We start from the raw sequence: 22,241 nt of genomic DNA, 5'->3' as shown, positions 1-22,241 counted from the left end.
CACATATGCGTCTGATTTCCCCACTTGTTACCCTATCCTGTAGTCCTTTTCCAGCAATCCTTTTTAAGATCTACATTTCGTTGGTTTCCAAATGTCTTCGTGTTTTGCTTGTATCTGGTCTTATTTCGGCCGTGTAAGTCATAACTGGCCTAATAACTGACATATATCAGGGCCTTTGTTTCCAATGGACCTCCGGTCGTTCTACTGGCTTTAATTATTTGGTCTTTTACCTCTTCTTCGATATTGTTGTCGGCTGATATATTAATTCCCAGATATTTGAAAGTCATTACATGTTGTATAATTTGATTGTCTAACTTCAATTTGCATCTTATTGGTTCTTTGGCAATTACTAAGATTTTTGTTTTTTTGGGCTGATATTTTCATATTCATTTCTTTTGCGTTAATGTTGAACTCGTGCAATTTTCTTTGTAGGTCGTCTTCGCACTCTGCTACTAACACGGTGTCATCAGCGTAACAGAGTATTTTTATCTCTCTATTGTCCATTTTGTACCCTCTTTTTTTCTTCACTTGTTTTATTATTGCATCCAACATTATGTTAAACACTAGAGGACTTAATGAATCTCCTTGCCTGATTCCTGTGTTTGTTTTTATGGGTTCTGTTATTATTCCATTGACTTTCATTTCTATTTTATTTCTTACACATGTATGTTTTCTATCAGTTTTATGATATCCAGTGGTAAATTTGTGTCATATAGTAGGTGTATCACATATTTTAATTGGATTCTTTCAAACGCTTTCTCCAGGTCTATCAAACAGAAAAAGGCTGGTTTTTTATATTCTAATGATTTCTCCGCTATTTTCCTTATCACAAAAACTGCATCGTTACACGATCTTCCACTTCTAAATCCTTGTTGTTCATCCGATATATTTATGCATGCCATTATTTTCTCTATAAGTATTTTTGTTGTGAGTTTCAGTATAGTGCTCAGTTGTATAGTTTATAATGGCGATTTCTTGATCTCTGGCATATGTAGCATCTTTTTCTTTGACCTGTGGTCGGCAGAAAGTGGACATGGGTCGCAGTTAATGCAACTACCAAAAATGAAGTAGAGTATATCCTCTCAAACAACAAAATAATATTCGAAGGCGTCACAACAATAAACAACGTAACTACAGGTGACCATCGTATAGTTAGAGCAAAACGAAATATAAAAATGAAAGAAGAGAGGAAAAAGGATCTTTAGAAAACAACGCGGATAGATGTCTTTAAACTAAAAACAATTGAAGAGCAATTCCGAGAGGTTTTAACGAATAAGTTCGAATCTGATCCTTCACATAATCTAGATCAAATTGACGAGATTAACAAAAACTTACATTAAATACATTAAACATTAACATTAAATAAACATTAATCATTAACATTTAACATTAAATAAAAACCTTCTCGGAGCCGGACTACAGGTCGCACAGAAAACAAGAACTACAAAAGACAAAATAAGCAACGAATCTAAACAACTAATGACAGAAAGAAGATAACTGCTAGCGCAAGACAAACGTCATACTCAAGAATACATAGAACATAATAAAGCAATTAGAAAAGAACTAAAACGCGACATACAAAAATAGAACGAGAACTTAATAGATTGAAAACAACAGACGCTTAAAATGTCTAAGACCCGTACTGCGTGTTCAAAAAATCATCAAAATTAAAAACGTCAATCACAAGGAAGAGAAGGACAAATATAAAATGATAAAGATAGTCAAAGACTTCGACAAAACCTTGTACAGCTCGCAAAGTCAGTCTAATGAATCAACAAAGGAGAACGTCAAAAGAAAAATAAAACACGTGGGATCGGAAGTAGTACCAAATTATAAAGGGATTCGAAATACAAAGAGCTTAAAAAGAGCTAAAAACCAATAAAGCTTAGCCTCCACAATACTATTAAATCTAGCAAGCAAAACACGAGCAGCAAAGATCAGAATATAAAACAGTGATTAGACCGCTCTCACGTATGGGTATGAGACGTGGACTCTGACCAAAGCAATCAAAAGAAAACTTAGATGTTTTGAAAGAAAAATCCTCAGAAGAATCTTTGGAAATTATCACGACCCTAATAGCAACCAATACCGAGTGAGAGCAAAAATGCTGAGGTCAAGCAGATGTATAGGGCGAGCAACGTAGTCCAAGAAATTAAATCTGAACGTTTAAGGCCATGTCCATAGACTCCATAATAACCGCCTTGCCAAGTTAATCTGAGGAAGCTCTCACAGGAAGAATGCCCTAAAGGATGGAGAGACAATATATGGTCAGATTTAAGAAGAATGGGGCTACCCACTGACCCAACTATCATGGATGACTGTTCGAGACGGAAGCTAGTTTTGCAGTCAGCCAAGATCCACCCCAGGTTATAGTACTAACAGAACAAGAAGAAGTTGGAACACAACAATACAACATTGGAGACCTTACGAAAGTAAACGATCAAGAAACCACAGGATGAGATGGGTTGAGGATATTAAAAGAATAGCTGGAACAAATTGGAAATATATGTTGCTCAGGATAGAGACCGATGGAAGGAGTTGGGAGAGGCCTATGCCCAAACATGGACGATAGAAGGCTAAGAAGAAGAAAAATATGAGATCCTTTGTAAAACATATATTTAAAATTCTTTGTAAAGGGTAGGTTAATTTTAATCCCAACAAATATTTTTTTCAATACTGTTATTATTTTAAATATTAAGGGTCATTCGGGAATAAATGGCAATGAACTAGTTGACAAATTTGCTAAATCAGCTTATATAATCGGAGAAAAAATAAACAAAAATTAAAATCCAGCTTCAGATATTGATACTTTTAGCAGACAAAAACTTAAAATAATTGGCAATTGCATTACAGAGAATGTAATACTGGCTCAAACTTTGCTCATTGTAACGGAATTATGATGGAATATTGATTCCGAAAACGTTTTGTTGTGATATAGCCTTTTTTAGGGTTTTTAAATATACCTTTTACAAGATAAGGTTTTTATTTTTTGTGATTTATGGTATACAGCCATTTACAGGAATTTTTCCTTGTGATATGTTTAAAATTCCATAAATAATCGGGAAAACGTTTTATGGAAATTAAAAACAACATACTGGTATAAAAATCATCAGATTGTAAATTGATCATTGTCATAACTTTAACTCTCTTCAATTATAATAATTGCTATCATAGCTGTCTAACTAAATTTTCATGATCTGAATTATTAGAAGAATTTTTAAAAGCAGCAAAAACAAAATTTGTTTATGTTTAGTTTATTCTCAACAAAAATAGTAAATATACCTAATTTAAAAAATTATTTTTTAAAATTTATTTATCAAACCATATTTTATTTTGTATGAAGACGATAATAAGCAGAGTCCGATTCTGCCTAGGGCATACATGCTGCATTATATTTTCAATGGCTAATTATTGTTTACATCTCAAGGTGACCGCATATGTATGTGTAGTCGTAAATACACCTATATGTCTTAGTCAGGTACCAAATTTCGGGTACCTGGCTCTCTCGAATCAAAAAGTACCTTTATGTGTTCTTTAGAGAGAGAAAAAGAGGGATGATTGAACTGACTTTCAGATTCATTACCATTAGCGATGGGAGTTACGTGTCTTACCGATATAACTGTGACATATATAGCCTGATACAATATACCATTAGAAGTACCATGAGATGCTGATATGAGTGTTATGCAGTTTCGACAGAAGATAAAAGACCTAAAACTAGACAATTCCCCTAAACTATATTTTCAATCTCTAGTTTCCAGACTAGTTTTTCATTCTCTACTGCTTCTCGTATAATTCTTGGTTTATAGAAACGGATGTGAGCTATGGTTCTCGAGATTTTAGAACCAATTTTGTGACCTGTATGAAGATGATGTTGGCCCAGAGCTGAAATTTAACCTGAAATGCAAACAGAAACGGAATGTTCACAAATCCTACTTTGGATTTTACGACTGGTTTGGCCTATGTAAGATCAGAGATAGTTTGCTTTGCAAGGAACTTCATGGACTTGGTGTTGTTTGTTTGGATTGGAATGCCTTTAATTGATCGAACAAGAGATGCAAATTTTTGTTTTTATTCCTCTTTATTTTAGGATTCTATCAATTTTGTCAGTGACACCTTTGACGTAAGGAAGAAAGGCTTTCGTATGATGAGGATCTTAGTCTTTGGATTGAGATCGAGCGAAATATTGAAGCCTGTGGATGCTCATATTGATGTGATTTTCGCGGTATCCATTTTGGATGGGGGCTTGTAAAACAAGCCTCTAAATAAGAGACCTAAGTGGATCTTCTTGCATCATTACAAAGGCGTATTGATCTGAAGAAGAAGGGCATTAATGACTGAAGTAGTTTGTGAAGGGGACTTTATTTTTTCCGCCGACAAAGGAACCTCCTAAACACTTCTTCTTACATCGATAAACTCTCAAATCTCATTAATCCTACAAACCTATCTGAAAAAAAAAACAAAAGCCATCATCAATAAAACCTCTCTTTGTGTTGACGTAAAACAAACTTTAATTCCTTGTGAAAAGTCTTCTAGAACACCTCGAATATCTGGCCTACCCAAAATTCACAATTCCGATTTTCCTATACGTCCCATTGTCGGTACATACAAGTGCCCTACACAACCATTGGCATACAAGAGCTAAAACTCTTCAATCTCTCGCCGAAAAATCTTCATATTTCGTCAAAATTTTTCTCCTTCCATCGAATTTCCCAAATTCTGAATCAAAATCTGTCTCACCATCAGACAATTCAGAACCTTCATCAGAACCTTCAATGAAGTTGAAGTGAAACTGACAGATGCCCTGGAAGACTTAGCTCTATATTACGATAAAAACCACCTGAAACCCAATCCCACAAAACCCCGGTATGTGCTTTCCACCTTAGAAACCTTAGAAATAAGCATGCCCGAAGGCCGCTGGAGGTGGAATGGCGTGGTCAGATGCTGGAACACAACGAGACGCCAAAATACCTTGGCGTCCGTCTGAATAGAACTCTGTCTTACCGATACCACTGTCAAGATGTCAAGAAGAAAGTAAGTGCCAGAAATAATATCATCCGCAAGCTAACTAATACAACATGGGGAGCACAACCACACACACTCCGCACTTCTGCCTTGGCATTATGTTTTTCGGCCGCGGAGTTTGGAGCACCAGTATGGACAAACTCTGCTCACGCAAAGAACGTCGACGTGGCTCTAAATGAAACGGTTCGTATAATATCGGGTTGCCTGAAAACGACACCTATCGAAGAGGTATACCCCATAGCTGGAATTGCTCCACCACCTATCAGGAGGAAGGTCACATCAGAGGTAGAACGAAAAAAGCTGGAGACCGACCGAAGATACCCCTTATATGACCACCAAACTCAGCCAAGCAGACTAAGATCTCGGAGAAGCTTCCTGAAAACATCAAGATCCATCCCCGAAGCGCCAGAGATGCGCTGAATACACCTATGGCAAGCGTCAACTACCGCGACACATTTTCCTCCCTCAGAGGAAACGGCTGCTGGACACAATTTACCGTATTCGACTTGGAAAGCGCTAAACAGACTAAGAACCGGCGTTTCACGTTGTGCTAGTAACCTGAAAAAGTGGGGATACCAGGAGGACGATACCTGTGACTGTGGCACGGTTCAGACCAGCCGGCATCTACTATCATGCACAGAGATGAGAGAGACCTGCACATAAGAAGACTTAATTATAGCAAATGACAGAGCCATCTATGTGGCCAACCATTGAAAATACAGAATTTAAAGTTGTTGGTGTTGAAAGTAAGTATCAGACAATTTAGTAAGTTTCGACATTGTTTCACTTTTTACAAACATTCCCATAGGCGAAACCCTAAATATTCTGAAAACTAAACACAGTATCCATCAAGACCACTTCTACCTATTTATCAGCCTTGCAACATCCAATATTGGACATAGACCTACCCTTCGCTCTTCCACGTTTCTCTATCCTGAGCCATGTGCATCCATTTTGAGCCGGCTTGGTGTTTTAGGTCATCTACCCATCTCATCTGTGATCTCCCTCTCTTTAGTTTGTATGTACATGGTCTCCATTCTGTAATAATTATATTCCGTCTTTCACCTTTTTGTCTAATAGTATGACCTGCGAATTTTCATTTTAGTTTAGCTGTTTGACGAGTAGCATCCTTAACTTTTGTGATATTTCTTACCCAGAAATTCCTTTTTCTATCTGACAGTCTTATGTTGATCATTTGTCTTTCCATTCTTTCCATCAAGACCATTTATCCCTCATTAAACATTGCATGTCCAACACTTATTTCATCTTCCAAAATTAATTTGACAGACAAATAAATGGTACTCCAATGAGCTCACCACTCTCTCCAGTAATTGCTAATATCATTAAGAAAGATTTCGAGACCCGAGCACTATCCACAGCTATGCTCAAACTCACATGTTGGCTACGATATGTTGACGATATATTCGTCATTTGGTACCACGGCAGGGATGATCTGGTGCCTTTCAAACCCATCTGAATAGTATACATGCAAATATCCAGTTCACGATGAAGATGTTTTTATTGTGATTAACAGCTCTTTTTCTTTTTGCATTCTCAGCAAAACATCCTGATTAGTAATGTGGTCGGTATAAGATATCTTCAATATTCGACGATAAAGCCACATTTCAAACGCCTCAATTTTCTTGCAGGTGGCGTCTGTGAGAGTCCACGACTCAACTCCGCACAACAGTATAGGAATGATGTAACAACACAGTAACCTGATTTTTATGGGTATCGACAAATCCTCACATTTGAATAACATAGCCATATTTTGAAATTCAGATTTTGCTTTCTCTATCCTACATTTCATTTCTATGGAATGGTTCCAATTTTCATTGACGTACGTAAAGAAAATCTAATCCCAAAATTTGCCATTCTGTGACAAACTATTGAGAAAAATAACTGCTTCAAAATAACGTTTTGAGTGGTACGGGCTCATCCTAACGTTTTTGGATTAATTATCATTAGGTGGTCGGCGTTTTTTCGTGAGAATGTACACCGTAAAGTCGGAATCATCTCTTAAGCGTTTTATGGGAAAAATAAAAAAGGTGTAATTTCGAGGTATAATCATTGTTCTCCGGCTCTTGGGCTCTCTATCAACTGATTTTATGAACATTTTTAAGTGCATTGTCTGATGATGATTCCGAATTGTATTTTTATTGTTATTTTGGGCCAGTTTAATAAAAAAGTATCTTTTTAATGCTAAAACCAAAAGGTAATTTCTTGCTTGTTGTTTTTTAAGGATTAGGTTTTGAGGTATTGGGTATATATCACTCTGTATGCTTAGATTTTGCGGTGCTGAATTCCACATGTCGATAACATCGTTATTTATTGTTTAGTTTTTGTAAATTTATTGCTATCCGATTCTAATATTCTAAAATGGTTGTGTCAACTCGCCTTTGTCAAATACAGAGTGGCCCAAAAACAGGGATAAACCTATTTTCCAATATGAAGATACCAAATTTTATGTTTGTAACGTTACCAGATTTACTATTTTTCTGATATCATTAGTTACTTTTGTTTTTTTAGATCCAACACACCCTGTATATTGTACGTTTATTGAAATCTTCACAACACCAGTTCAACCGTATACAACTAAATTTGGACATAATAATTAAAAGTTTACTACACTGCTAAATTAATGTCTACCTAATCAAGTCTATGAAACGTTCTCGTTGTTAATTTGACAGTATGCTTGCTAAACGATGGTAAAGGTGTCTATTTAATTTCTCCCTGTTTCTCTAGAAAGTAATATGGTTTCATTAATAATTATTTGCCTTAGATGTGCAACACTTGCTGGTTTAGTTTTATAAATTCTACAAGTATCCCCAATAAAAATAATCTTTAGGATTCAAATCGGGTGAACGAGGGGGCCATTCAATACTACGTAAACTACTTTCTTCTTCTTAACGTGCCTATCAAGTCCCCTTGACGTTGGCGATTAACATGGCGAAACTGTCTCTGTCTCGAGCTATTCTAAATAGGTGTTCTGCTTTCTTTATTCCTGTGCACTCCCGGATATTCTTCAACCAAGAGGCCTGCTTTCTACCAATTCCTCTGCGTCCTTCGATTTTACCCATCATAATAAGTTGAAGAATATTATACCGGTCTCCCCTTAATACGTGTCCAAAATAGGCCATCTTTCTATATTTGATGTTATCAAGCAGCTCGCGGGTATCATTTGCTCTCTTAAGTACTGCCACATTTGTCAGCATAGCCGTCCATGGTATTTATCAGAATACGTCTGTGCAGCCACATTTCAAAGGCCTCCAAAAGGTTAGTGGTGGATATTTTGAATGTCCATGCTTCGACACCATACAAGAGGACTGACCAAATGTAACATTTAATCATGCGCTTTCGAAGTTGAAGTTGCAAGGTATCATTACAGAAGAATGACCTCATTTTTAAAAATGTCGTGCGGGCTATTTCGATTCTACATTTTATCTCTTTATCTGGATCTAGTTGTTCAGTAATATGGCAACCAAGATATTTAAAACTGGGTATTCTTTGAATTATATGATCATCAACATATAACCGTGAATATTGATGGGCCAAACGGCTAAATACCATATATTTTGTTTTTGAACAGTTTATATTTAGGCCAAACTCTCTTCCCCACTGTGTCAATGGTATTTAAAAGGTGTTGTAATCCATTCATATCATCACTTAAAATAACTGTATCGTCTGCATATCTGATTGTATTTAACAGAATTCCATTTTTTCACCCAACTTTCACACCCCATTCCAAATTATGCAGCGCTTCCTTAAATATTCTGTCTGAATATAAATTGAATAACAGTGGGGACAGTATACAACCATGTCTGACACCTCTTTGTATTTTGCATATTTCTGTTGATTTTCCATTTATGCAAGCTGTCGCTGTTTGACGCCAGTAAACTACCAATCTATCTAAATAACGCCGAACATTTACACCAATATGAACTGAAGATCCGTCTTGCTGAAATCATAAAATTTATTTATATTTATTACCTCATTAAAATTGGCTCCAAGCTTGTTTTTTCGGGCAGGTACAATGTCCTCCTAGATATTTGGCTTCGCTTTTCCATTCGATGCGTCTGTCTGTCTTGTAGTATTATTAATTAATTGTTCTTCTGGGTTTATCCTTTCTCTCTTTGAAGGTAACCCCTTGGGTCTTTTCTGGATTTATAGCTATTTTCCATTTAATACACCAGTCTATGGTATCAATTGCCGTCTGTAGATTTCTCACGGCTGTACCCAGGTTTCTATGTTTCACCTATAGCAGTGTAGTCTGCATAGAGTCTCCTAAAGTTCATGGTGTTTTTGGAACGATAGCTGTGTATATACTATACAGTAGGAGTGACAATACTGCCCCTTGCGGTACTCCGGCCTCCAGGGCCCTATTCGGACAGAACTTGTCCTTTTGGGAGCCTGAATCTGAGGTCACCAATCAATGATGTTCTTATTCGTAAAGCACTTTGAGCTAATATTAAGTTCAGTCAAAGATTCTGATTTCTTTTTTATCTATTTTTCATCCGTTTGTTTTATTTATAACTTAACTTTTTATAATTTATTTTGTGTTCTCCTTTGCTATTTCAATCTCATTGTTAAATTGTTTTTGTAAAAGTTTTTGCGACTTTTGTTAATTTTAATTTTTGAAATTTTTATGACACAGGTTTAAATTAAAAATTAAATAACCATAATATGTAATTGGTAATTTAAGAAACAGGAACTAGCAAAAATAGTTATCAAATAATCGTACAAATATTCCTCTCGTATCGTTTGAGAATAATTATTAGGAAGGTCCATTAATAGAAATCGCATTATGTATAAATTTGAATTTGACATTACATTTTATTACTTTGTAATGCGATATTTAAAAACGTGAATTTATTGTCAATAAATTGTAATAAATCCTACCGAAAACAAATTTAATTCATGTACCATTACAGATCCGTAGTTTAAAATTGGTTCCTAAAAAACACGTTCAAAAACGAATACTCGGGAATGGATGCTAGAAACTAACTTTCACATCTGTACAGAGAGGGGCAAAATTATGAAATAAAATAATTTTCTCTAAAATGAACGGTTTTGGAGAAAAATCTCGAAATAGGTCGATTTTTATTTGTAAATTACAATTTTTTAGTATATATTTCATGCTAGTGACGTCATCCGTTTGGACGTAATCGATGATTTTTTTTTAATGGGAATAGGGGTCGTGTTGTATCTCATTTGAAAGGGTGTTCAATTCCCAATTCAGTAATCCAAATATTAAGATAATTATTTATACAGGGTGGCCAAAAAAAATAATTTTTGAACTAAATTAATTGACGCAAAATGAAGAATGTATGTAATTTATTTAACTCAAAATAAATTCTATTGTTGTCAGAAAATAGAAAAAAAAATTATTAAATATTGCTTTTCGCTTAAATTCAATGTTAAAACTGCCAAGAGGCAGGTGGGACACTGTTTGAGATTTAATTTAAGCGAAAGGAAACGTTTATTTGTGAAATAAACATTTTTTCTATTTTCTAACAGCAGTACAATGTATTTTGAGAAATAAATTACATACATTCTTCTTTTTGTGTCAATTAATTTAATTCAAAAATTATTTATTTGGTCACCCTGTATAAATAATGACGTTATTGTTTAAATTTAAGGGGTTTGATTGTTTTATATCAATGGACCGCGGAGTGTTACCGTTTAAACGGGTGCGTTTTTGAAAAAGGGGTGAATTAGTCCCAATTCACAGAGATGCATTAGGGTGAATTTTATGAACTTTTCTTACATTATTATACATTTACAGAAAATTGCTCAAAATTAAATTTCCTATTGAAATTTCACTCCCTAAAGTCAAAATTTTTTGTTGACAAAAATATAATAAAAAAAACCAAGCATAAAAAACACGAAAAAACGTGACCCTTCCATTTGCCCCATCCGCTTTTTCCACGGTAATATAGGTATAGGCATTGTTTCACAAAAAAACTTCTATCCTTCCTCTTCAAAATGACATTTGATAGAAGTCTACGATTTATAGTATCCGAGACACGATTTTTCTAAGTTCGCCACTCACACCGCTTTTGGGTAAATTTTCCCTATTCTCTCGTAAACAGTGTGCTATAACTCTATCTAGTTTTAGGTAGATACAAAGGTGTACCTATTTAACTCATAGGTCCTTCCCAACATTTTTGATTCTTGCTTTTTCTGTTTCGAGATCTTCCTGCTACTTAAAATAGGGACTAGAGCATCGGTATGGCGTTTATTGTTACAATGATGGCTTTTGTTAAAACCTTTTTATATAGTTGGCTTGGTTGGTGTCACGGACTCCGCAAATTTTGTAATCCATTTTAAAAATAGTTCTAGACTACCTAGACACCTGAAATTTTCAGGATAGCTTAGAACTAGCTAACAATGCAATATTTAACTGCTATTATACAGGGTGATTAATTAGTGGGGTGAAGCTCCGTAGATCCGTTATAGTAATGTATAGCGATAAAACTTAATAACAAAAATTGTAGCGAACTTTGAGCTTCACATTACAAAATTAGTTAGGATGTTACAGGTGTTCGATAACATAGTGGCAGATCAAACTTATGTTTTTTTAAATAGAACACCCTGTATTTTATTTTATACTCGAAATCTTCGTAACTTTTCGATTACAAAAATATAAAGGTTTGGTATGTTATACGGGGTATTTACAAAGTTATAACGAATTTTATATGAAAATCGTAACAAGTTCAACTACCTCTATAAATAAAAGCAAGCACAAGGTCAATGGTTTATTGACGTCATATTTTTTTATTTATTGTCAAAATTTTCGTAAATGGTTGTTTTGCTAATTTTTTTATATTGAATACAGGGTGAGTCAAAACGCAAGTACATTATTTTCTCTGTAATTTTAAATAGAACACCCGATATTTTATATCATTATCGAAAATTACCATTACCATACTATAATTTTTGTATAACATACTCTATGCGTAAATTTATTAGTTTTAGGGTCTAGTATTAGTATTAGTAAATCGGGTATTAGTAAAATTATTAAAATTACGGGTCTAAATCTTTCCAAATTTTAAGTAAGCCATGACTGAATAATTGTCTAAAACTTACAATTTACGATTACTGATTATTAATCTGTAATCATAGTTGGCTACAATTTTTGTTATTAACTTTTATTACTATCTATTACTTATAACGGATCTACAAAGCTTTACCCCACTGACCAATCACACTGTATGGATAAATAGATTTTTTTTAAATTTCAAACTATTTTAAAAATGTGACTAATGCAATGATATTTTAAAGTACGTTAATAAATCGATATCTACAAATTTATGGTGCCTCAGTGATATTAGACTGCAGATCGAGAGGTCCCCAGTTGGAACCCGACTGTTGCGTATCTTTTTTTTAATTGTTTTAATAAATAATTAAAAGTTTATATACTTAAAATTATATATACCATTTTAAACAACCGTGGTATTATAAAAAATACTATTATTTACTAGTGTAATTTTTGGAATCATAATTATAAATAACAGTTAATGCACCTACTAAAAATTCATATTTTATAAGTTAATTATCCTTTCCAAACATATTGTATCCTATATATGTACAATAACAAAACCGTGATATTATAAAAAGTACTTTTTTATTAGAGTGTAATTTTTGGAATCTTAAGCATCTTATCGTTAAATCATTTATCGTTAAATTATTTTATATTCTTTCCTATAAATAATAAAATTTTTTTATTATAAAAAAGTTCTTTTTTATAAAAGTGTAATTATTTTTATCCCGAATGGTTCGAATTTCATTATCTTAATTTAATCCCCCCATTTCAACCCTTTTTACAGTTGCGTCGTGCTTCATCTAAAAATTTTTAAATATTTAAAATTGTGATTAAATAAAGAGTAACCGTCCGCGTCCGGAGCATCGGTATGGCGTGCATTCTGCCAATGATGGCCTTTAGTTTCATCCCCATTGATTCGAATTTCATTATCTCAAATTAATTCCCCAATTTTCATCCCGATCTACAGTTGTGTCATTCTTGATCTGAAAAATTTTCTGTACAAAACAACTAAGTATTTTTAAATATTTATTATTCCGTTTATTCTTACAGCGATAGCTCTTATTTTCATCCCTATTGGTCCGAATTTTATTATTTTAATTTAGTCCCACCATTTTAAACCCTATTTACAGTTGCGTCATTCTTTATCTGAAACAAGGTCTAAAATGGCACGTATTTCAGTAACGACGCAACTACACTGTAGTGGCTCAGCACATAGTTACAGTTCTGTCGCTTTTGTATCCTCTGTATACAGAATTTTAGAAGTTAATTACGCAATAAACAAGAATTATGTACTACCTATTATTTCGTTGTTGAAGTCCATCACTGTACAGTACTTACCGTATAATAAACTAATTAAGAAAGAACTTGTTTGGTCCATTAAAAACGTTCGAAGGCCGCAAAAATACAACGTCGATCGATCCCACAATAACTTGTCTAATAATAATTATTATAATGCCGAATTGAAATTGTACTTTTGCTGGTATAACAATCGCCCATATCCATAAATCAAGCCGTAATGTGTTTCGTGAGTCGAGAGGTCCTGATGCTGCGCTGGTTGTATCGCTTGACTTTCGGATAAATTCGATGCCCAAGAAGGATCATCTTCGATACAGGTCAGAGAGTTAAACAATATTAGAAATGTTGTGGAAGAAATGTAACACATTTTAGTTATTTATTTAGTGGCTTATTGCTTTTCCAGGCTTATGTAAATCTGAACAAATATAGATTGGAACAAACGAGCTCAAAAAAGACATAAAAATAAATGGCAATACTCTGTCTACTAAAAGATATTGTGATGACACAGTGGTACGAGAATATCGCGTAAAAGATCAGCGAATTCTACTAAATAGACTACCCAGACACAAAAACTTTCAATATCCCAATCCATTTAAAAACTACAGCTTTCAACCAGTGCATTCTACCAGTTCTCGCATCCGGAGCAGAAACCTTAACTCTCACGAAAACAACAGCAGAAAAGTTGAAAAGAACACAACGTAAAATGAAGAGGTCAATGCTTGGAATAAGCTTGAGAAATAGAGTAAGAAACGAAAAAAGTTCGTAGAGGAACAGGAGTGGAAGACATTATCAAACGTATTATAAAAAGCAAAAATAGAGACGAGAGGGACATGTTAAGAGAATGAAAGACGGCAGATGGACAAAAAATTGTTTGCATGCAGACCATGAACAGACAAGAACATCAGAAGAACATCCAAGGTCAGATGTCAAATGCTATGTGTAATCTATCTTGTTGTATCATCTAGTAGAAGCTTGGACCGTTATGTCTGTAGGTAAGAACATATCGTTTAATATATTAGAACTATCAGAACCGATATGAAAACATGAAAACCAAATTAATTTTGTTCTTTACATTTAAAACATAAAGAACAAATCGGTAGGGAAAATAATAGAAAAAAAAAAGAAAGGCTACCTAAAGTGGCTTACCACAAGAGATCAACACGACAGAAGAAAATACAGAAGGCACACTTAGGAAACAGAAAAAGAAATAAAGAGCAAGAATTTTAGCAAAAAAAAATGTAAAGATGCAGACAGTCAACAACCTGTGGAGAGCAATGGAAAGTCTCGGAGTAGATAACGCTTACATAAATGTCGTAAAATCACTTTACGAAGAAAACGAATGTAAAATAAAAGTCGGATAAAACTACTCAGAATTGCTTAAAGTCGATAAAGGATTTCGACAAGGACGCTGCCCGTCGCCAAACTTATTTCAATTTTATATAGATGAAAAACTAAAAAACTGGAAAAAGAACGGTGGAGAGATAAGATTAAAAATTTGCGACAACTATAAATATGCATAACCTTCTGCTTGTCGATGTTTAAATAATAAAATGATATCAGCAGAAGACAAAGAAAAGAGAAAAGAGCCGGAAGAAGGGTTTTCAAGCGAGAGTTTGGAAGTCAATTATGATAAAATGCAACATGGTCATTGGAAATACCGCAGAAGACAGACCTGTAGATAACTAACAACTCAGTAAAATAAACAAATGGATAAAAATACTTGGGGGTAACTTTAACAAATTTAGGATCGGATGAAATGGATCACATAAAGAAAGGAAAGACAATAACACGATAATTACAAAACTTAACACCAAATCTTTAAGATATTAGTGGAAACTTGCTCACTATAATATGGCTCAGAGACATGGGTGACAAATAAAAGAATCAAAAACCTAATAAATGCAATGAAAATAATTTTTGGAGGTTAACACTAACAAAGTGAGTAAGAAACGAATTAGAGAACTAAAAATTGTGAAAGATGCACTAAATAACGAAATATAAAACGAAAATTATTCTGGTATGGATATATGCAAAGATGGACGAGAAAAGAATGCCGCTGAGAACTTAAAAATGGAAACCAAAAGAAGGAGGAAAATTCCTAGATTATAGTTAAACGAACAAATAAAAACAGCAATGGAAAAAAGATACCTCACTAAAGAAAATACAAATGACAAGAATAAATGGCGATTGGTATGTTGTAAACGACAAACAATATGTTGTGAAAATCCACAAAGAAGTAGTAAGAAAGTATTGTTTACGTGATAAAAAAGAAATATTTTTCAATATAAAAGTGATTTTGATTTCCTTTATAATATATTCTCATAATTAAATAATGTTTATTTTTTCGTAAGTCAACCGCCAATTACCAGAGAACGGCAGTTCTCGCCAGTGGCGCACACCAACACCCCTACACGCGACACTATATATACACGAAATTTTCGATTTTTTAAATTTGACTGATTTGAAAGATGGGCCAAGTCGCATCTTAAAGTTCAGGAAAAGACTCACTCATTCATATATGTCAACCATCCATTTTGGTCCAATGGTGTGGACTTTACGGCCCTTTCTATTTAGGGTCTGTTTTTCGTTCTCGTCCCCAAAACTCCCAAAAACTTCAAAAATTTAAATCCGACCTTTACGGTTTCTAATAGTACTGATCATTACCTTTCCAACGCATGTCTAATTTTGAAAATCGGTTATACCATTCAAAAGTTACCGAGCTCAGAAATATAACTCAATTTTTATTTAAAAAAGAGCAAATGTTTGTGGATATGTATGTGTGTTTGAAAGTTAAACCGATTTGAATTTTTTTTTTCTGTGTTTGAAGAGAGAGTCAGGGCCGATTCAGAACCGGTGTAGATTATGACTTTTGACCACCCATAAGCCAGCTAGAGGACTTGGTAGGTACAAAACGGCATATTTTTTGGGGGTATATATCTTCGGATCAAGAAGAGACAGGAGAACCGCAAATACATCAAATCAATAGTGTTGAGTTAAGATTTCAAATGGTGTCCAAGCCGTTAGGATCAGACGTACACACGGCTCAGTATAGCCGAAAAACTGAAAAACTATACTTTGAAAATTTTGGTTTTTCGACAATTACTCAAAATTTCAACCTACGAATTGCGCCAATAATTGAGCGTGTGTAGAAGGACTCTAGACAAATCTAACGGTGTATACGTCATATCCGGAAAAATTCGAATTTTTAAGTTATAGGCTTCATAAGTCTGATCAAATCTATTTCCTACGGGAAAAACAGTTCCTCAAGCTCAATAATTCCTGTAATAGCTTCAGTTATCATACTTGACCTTCAATCCATCAGATACTACTGGTAAATACGTTTCAAACTCATGTTTACTGATCAAAATCGGTTAAGCCTTTTAGAAGTTATTAAGCTACACAAGTATAATCCAATTAACGATTATTCCCGAAATGGTTTATGTAGTTGTAGTGATTACGACGCTAAATTTGATCTGGCAACGGGCAATCCGACTTCATAAGGTCCGGTAAGGTCATCTCAATATATTTTTTCAATCTATTTCGAATAGAAAAAAATCTAGTCTACATTCGATGGACACTAGATCATTTGGGGGATAATGCCACAAAGGTGACCATTTATAAAGCTTAACGAGTAATAGAGGAACATTGCATTCAACTTCATACATTTAATTTATAAATAACTTTGAAAAATTCCTGATACAAGAATAGAAAACCGCTAAACGTCTTAAAAATGAGTGGCGCATACAATATTCCAGCTACAAAAGATCTGATATGAATATTACGTGGTGCGAAAATGTATTTTCATTTTGATGTAAAACAAAATTCTAGTTTTATTTTAAAAGATTTTTCCATATTATTTGCTAAATTTGAAGTAAACGCGCCACAAGAGAGTTTCAAAATTCAAACTGTATCAAAGTTACTCTTTTGTGGCGCGTTTACTTCAAATTTAGCAAATATTATGGAAAAATCTTTTAAAATAAAACTAGAATTTTGGTTTACATCAAAATGAAAATACATTTTCGCGCCACGTAATATTTATATCAGATCTTTTGTAGCCGGAATATTGTATGCGCCACTCATTTTTAAGGAGTTTAGCGGTTTTTTATTCTTGTTTAGGCTACGGCTCCACGGGCGACAAATTTACGCTAGCAGTAGCCGTAAAACGAACTTAAGGTTCAGCGGAACGGAATAGGAATAGTCGAACTGAACCGACTACGCACAAGTCCTGTAGTCGGTTCAGTTCGGCTATTCCTATTCCGTTCCGCGGAACCATAAGTTCGTTTTACGGCTACTGCTAGCGTAAATTTGTCGCCCGTGGAGCCGTAGCCTTAGATATTCCACAACATTCCGTCCTGTATCGATGTTGGTAGGATCATTCAATATATTTGGCGATGGGTCCGCGAGGCTATTTTTGGTACCACGAAATGTACCTACAAGAAATCCAGTACCAGTACCTATATCTACACACGTAGACGCTCATAAATTGGGCACTAATACAATGCCATACTGGCTCACCTTGGATTCACCTGCGAGAAAAAAGGAATACAATATTTATATTGTTAGTTTCTTTTATGCGACTTTAGGACCTGACGAATCAGCTCTCGGACCTAGTAAATATTTCAAGAGTAATTTGGCGAATACAAGAGAGAGATAGGAGGATCTTTTTATTCATTGTAAATAATGTTGCTCTTGTTCTTTATTTGCTATGACAATCATGATGACGAGAACTAGGAGGGCAAAGACACAGTATTTATGTGATGATAATATTCATACCTTACAGAGGATGCTAATTTTGTATAGTATATCTATATAGTTTGTATATAGCAATATTAAAAAGTGACAATTTTAAGTATGTATGATCGGTATCAGTGCTGGATCTACGGGGCAAGGATAGGGGAAATTTCCTCCAACAAGGACCAAAATTAAAGAAAAATTGTTGAAACATAAAAATTTGGTTAGGAAATTTGAGGGAACTTAACGCATAAAAGTTGTTATTTATGTCTATTATTATGTAGTTTGGGTTTATTAAATAAATATATTATTTATTTACGAGATTTATTCCATACAGAAAAAGTCCCCCGTCGAAAAAAGTTCTTCTTATGGTACCTATCCGTTACGGATGTTGGACACTAACATGGCTATTCTGACTTTGTTGACTGCTGCCCTGAAAAGTCCGGTAGTGGTTAAGTTAAACAATTTTCGCAGGTTATGTAGCCAGGATATTCTTTTTCGTCCTGGACCTCTTTTCCCATGCACTTTACCTTGAAGTATGGTCCGAAGTAGGTCATATCGTTGTTCATTGCGCATTATATGGCCCAGGTATTCCAGTTTGCGACGTTTTATGGTTACGACTAGTTCGCGAAAAAGATAAAGTATTAAAAATCTAGAATGTTCTAGATGTCCTAGATATTTCCCGAAAGTCTCGTTTTGGAATGTCAGAACACGTATATAAGCAAGAAGTTGACAGTTCAAATGGTAGTAATAATTGAGGTTTTGAGTAGTTCTGTCACCCATTTAGAGTTGTTAACAAGTAGTGTAATGCTGGTAGATTTAAAAAACGGCTACTGGCAAGTAGAAGTACTTCCTCACAATCGAGACAAAACAGCTTTCTCTTTCAACTGGTCATCATTCGTCGTCAATCAGCTTTCAACTAGTCTCTACCGGTTTTTGGTTCTACCATTTGGTCTTTGTAATGCTCCAGCTGTGTTTGAACGTCTGATGGAGATGGTTTTAAGAGGACTTATCTAGAAAATATGTCTGGAATATAAGATAAATAGCGCTTCCTCGATATCTTGGAAGCATTGAAATCCATTCTTTGCAAAAACAAACCGGCAACACACAAGTGAGATCAAAGAACTGCATCTCTAAAATACCCTGTAAATGCCACATTTTTTATTGGGACAAACCGCAAGACGACTAAGTGTCATGATGAACGAGCATAAAACATATAATGAAGAAACGACAAGAGACGAATCCCGAATATGCAATGCAAACATGCCTGGGACAGTGAGCACAGAGTACAATGGAAAAAATAACAGTCATTAAAAAAAAATCAAAGACGCAGCTCTTATCCTACTTAATGAAGAGAACTCTGCAAATCCATAAGATTAATAATTGTCCATTGAAGACCACAAAAACGAAAAACCAAAGGGGAAAACTACCAAAAAGATTGCGGATTAAATAGATTGAGTAGACATTGGCACCAGATAGCTAGAAAATAACAGACAATAGTGGAATAATTAAGTGAAGACCTACATTCAAGAGTGAATAGAAGCAGGCTGATAAAAGAAGAAGAAAATGGTTTGAACTTTAAATTTGCAATGTTTTCTAGCAATAAATACAATTTAATCAACGTAATCGTATTGTTTTTATTGTTAAATTGGCGTCTTTGTTTATCTTGCTGTGAAATAATTTAACAAATCACTTGTAGAATAACACTCTTAGATAAAACATTCATAGATAATAATCCACTGCAATATGAAAACACGTATATACATAATACATACCTACTGTCTAGCTAGGCCTAATGATCTGGGTGGCAAAATGAGGCAGCTAAATGCCACTGTTATGATCAACACTTCGCGGGATGACTGGGCATTTTTGAAACGTTTCAGACCAGACCAGACACGAAAGATCTATTTGGAAGATGAAAGATCAATCAACCGTGTTAACGTTTTATTTAATCGTTTAATAGGACTCTTTTTTATGCATCTTTTTATATACATAATATTCAGTTCAACGTGTTTAGTCATAGAGATAGAATTTAAAGAAAATAAACGAGAAATAAAGGAAGTAAAATCTAGAATATCGAGGTTTTTGTAGAATTTATTTCTGGATTGAATTTGATATTTTGATCATTCTTATTAGACCAGGGCGCATCTGTAAAAATATTAGTACATTTGGACGTTGAGAGGTGACTCAAATTTTTTTGCAGAAATTGTTTGAAGATAACTCAAATAATAATATTTGAGTTATCCTCCCTCTCAAAAAGGTCCGGAACATTGTTTAAATAATCAAAATGTCAAAAAATAAAGGAAAAATTCGATTTTTTTCTTGGTTTTTTGATTATAACTTTAAAAGTATTCATTTTCGAGAAAAGTTGTACTGACATAAAAGTTGCATAATTAAATTTCCTACAATATAGAATTGGTTAAGAATTTAAAAAATAGTCACCCTTGTTGAAAAATAGCAATAATTGCGAAAAAATCATACAAAAACAAGTATTAGCATTTTACATTTTTCAGCCATTTATGCTACACTTAGGACCTTCATATTTTACTCAGAACAACTTTATGACATAAGAAAACAACACTTTAAATTTCATTACGATCGGTTCAATAGATTTTGCAAAATAAATTTTGCGATCCAACTTTCGCAAAAAAAATTCATTTTTTCAAAATGTTACAGGACTGACAATAAAGCAGATAGCAAGTTGAAATTTTTTTGCGTATAGAAGTGTACTGTACCATTCATTTTATCATCAAATCAACTACCACGGCGTCAGGATGTTTTTTAAATAAACATTAATTATTGGTGCTACGCGCAGGACAGCGGATAGTTTGCTCTGATTGGGCATTCCAATGACCTTTGATAATGATTGATACATTTGAATTTTTATTACATTTCGATATAAATAAATAAATTTGTTTATTGCAAAATAAAAACACATACTCTATCCTTTAAAATAACACTTTTTTTAGCAAAAACTTTCTTTGTTCATATATTTTAACTTAGACAATAAAAGTTTATTATTTTTAAACATATGCAATTGTTTAAACAACATTTCACAGACAATAATAAAATTAGTTTGATTTTTGTGGAATTAAAATATTAAAATATAACAAAATATAGAGTAAGAAAATAATATATTAGATAAAGATTGGAAGAAATTTTGGTGGAAATCAACTTGTGTGAATCGAACACCGCTGTCCTGCGCGTAGCACCAAAAATTAATGTTTATTTAAAAAATTTCCTAACGCCGTGGTAATTAATCGATTTTAATTTTACACATTGCAAATAAAAGGAACAGTACACCTCTATAAGCAAAAAAAAATTCAACTTACTACCTGCTTTATTTTCAGTCCTGCAACATTTTAAAAAAATGAATTTTTTTTGCTAAAGCTGGATTGCAAAATTTATTTTGCAAAATCTATTAAACCAATCTTAATGAATTTTAAAGTGTTGATTTACTATATCATATAGCTTTTTGGGAAAAATATGAAAGTCCTAAGTGTAGCATAAATGGTTTAAAAACGTAAAATTCGAATACTTGTTTTTGTATGGGTTTTTTGGCAATTGTTGCTATTTTGCAACAAGGGTGACTATTTTTTAAATTTATAACCAATTTTATATTGTAGGAAATTAAATTACGTAACTTCTATGCCAGTACAACTTTTCTCATAAATGAACAGTTTTAAAGTTATCATCAAAAAACCGATAAAAAAATCGAATTTTTCCTTCATATTTTGACATTTTGATTATTTAAACAGTGTTCCAGGCCATTTTGAGTGGGAGTATAACTCAAATATTATTATTTGAGTTATTTTCAAGCAAATTCTGCAAAAAAATTTGAGTCACCTCTCAACGTCCATCTCAAAACAGATGCGCCCTGGACTATATTATCATCTAAAATCTGTATATCATCTAAAAAGTTATTTTTTCGTTTTTATTATTATTATTTCGATGGGTTGCAAGCACCGTATAAAAATTTTAAAACACTCACACGAGTCACACGCATAGTTGTGGCTTTGATAAAACTTGTCTATTTTTTTATGGACCCGTATGTTGAGTGTAATAAACCTAAAAATGCATTCTTTTTTTCGAAAGAGGTGTAAATTTTTTTTTTGTGATGACTGCAGGGTTTAATTTTTTTATT

Source organism: Diabrotica virgifera, chromosome 6 (genome assembly GCF_917563875.1).
Source record: "Diabrotica virgifera virgifera chromosome 6, PGI_DIABVI_V3a".
Taxonomy (NCBI): Eukaryota; Metazoa; Arthropoda; class Insecta; order Coleoptera; family Chrysomelidae; genus Diabrotica; species Diabrotica virgifera.
This window is presented reverse-complemented; position numbering follows the sequence as displayed.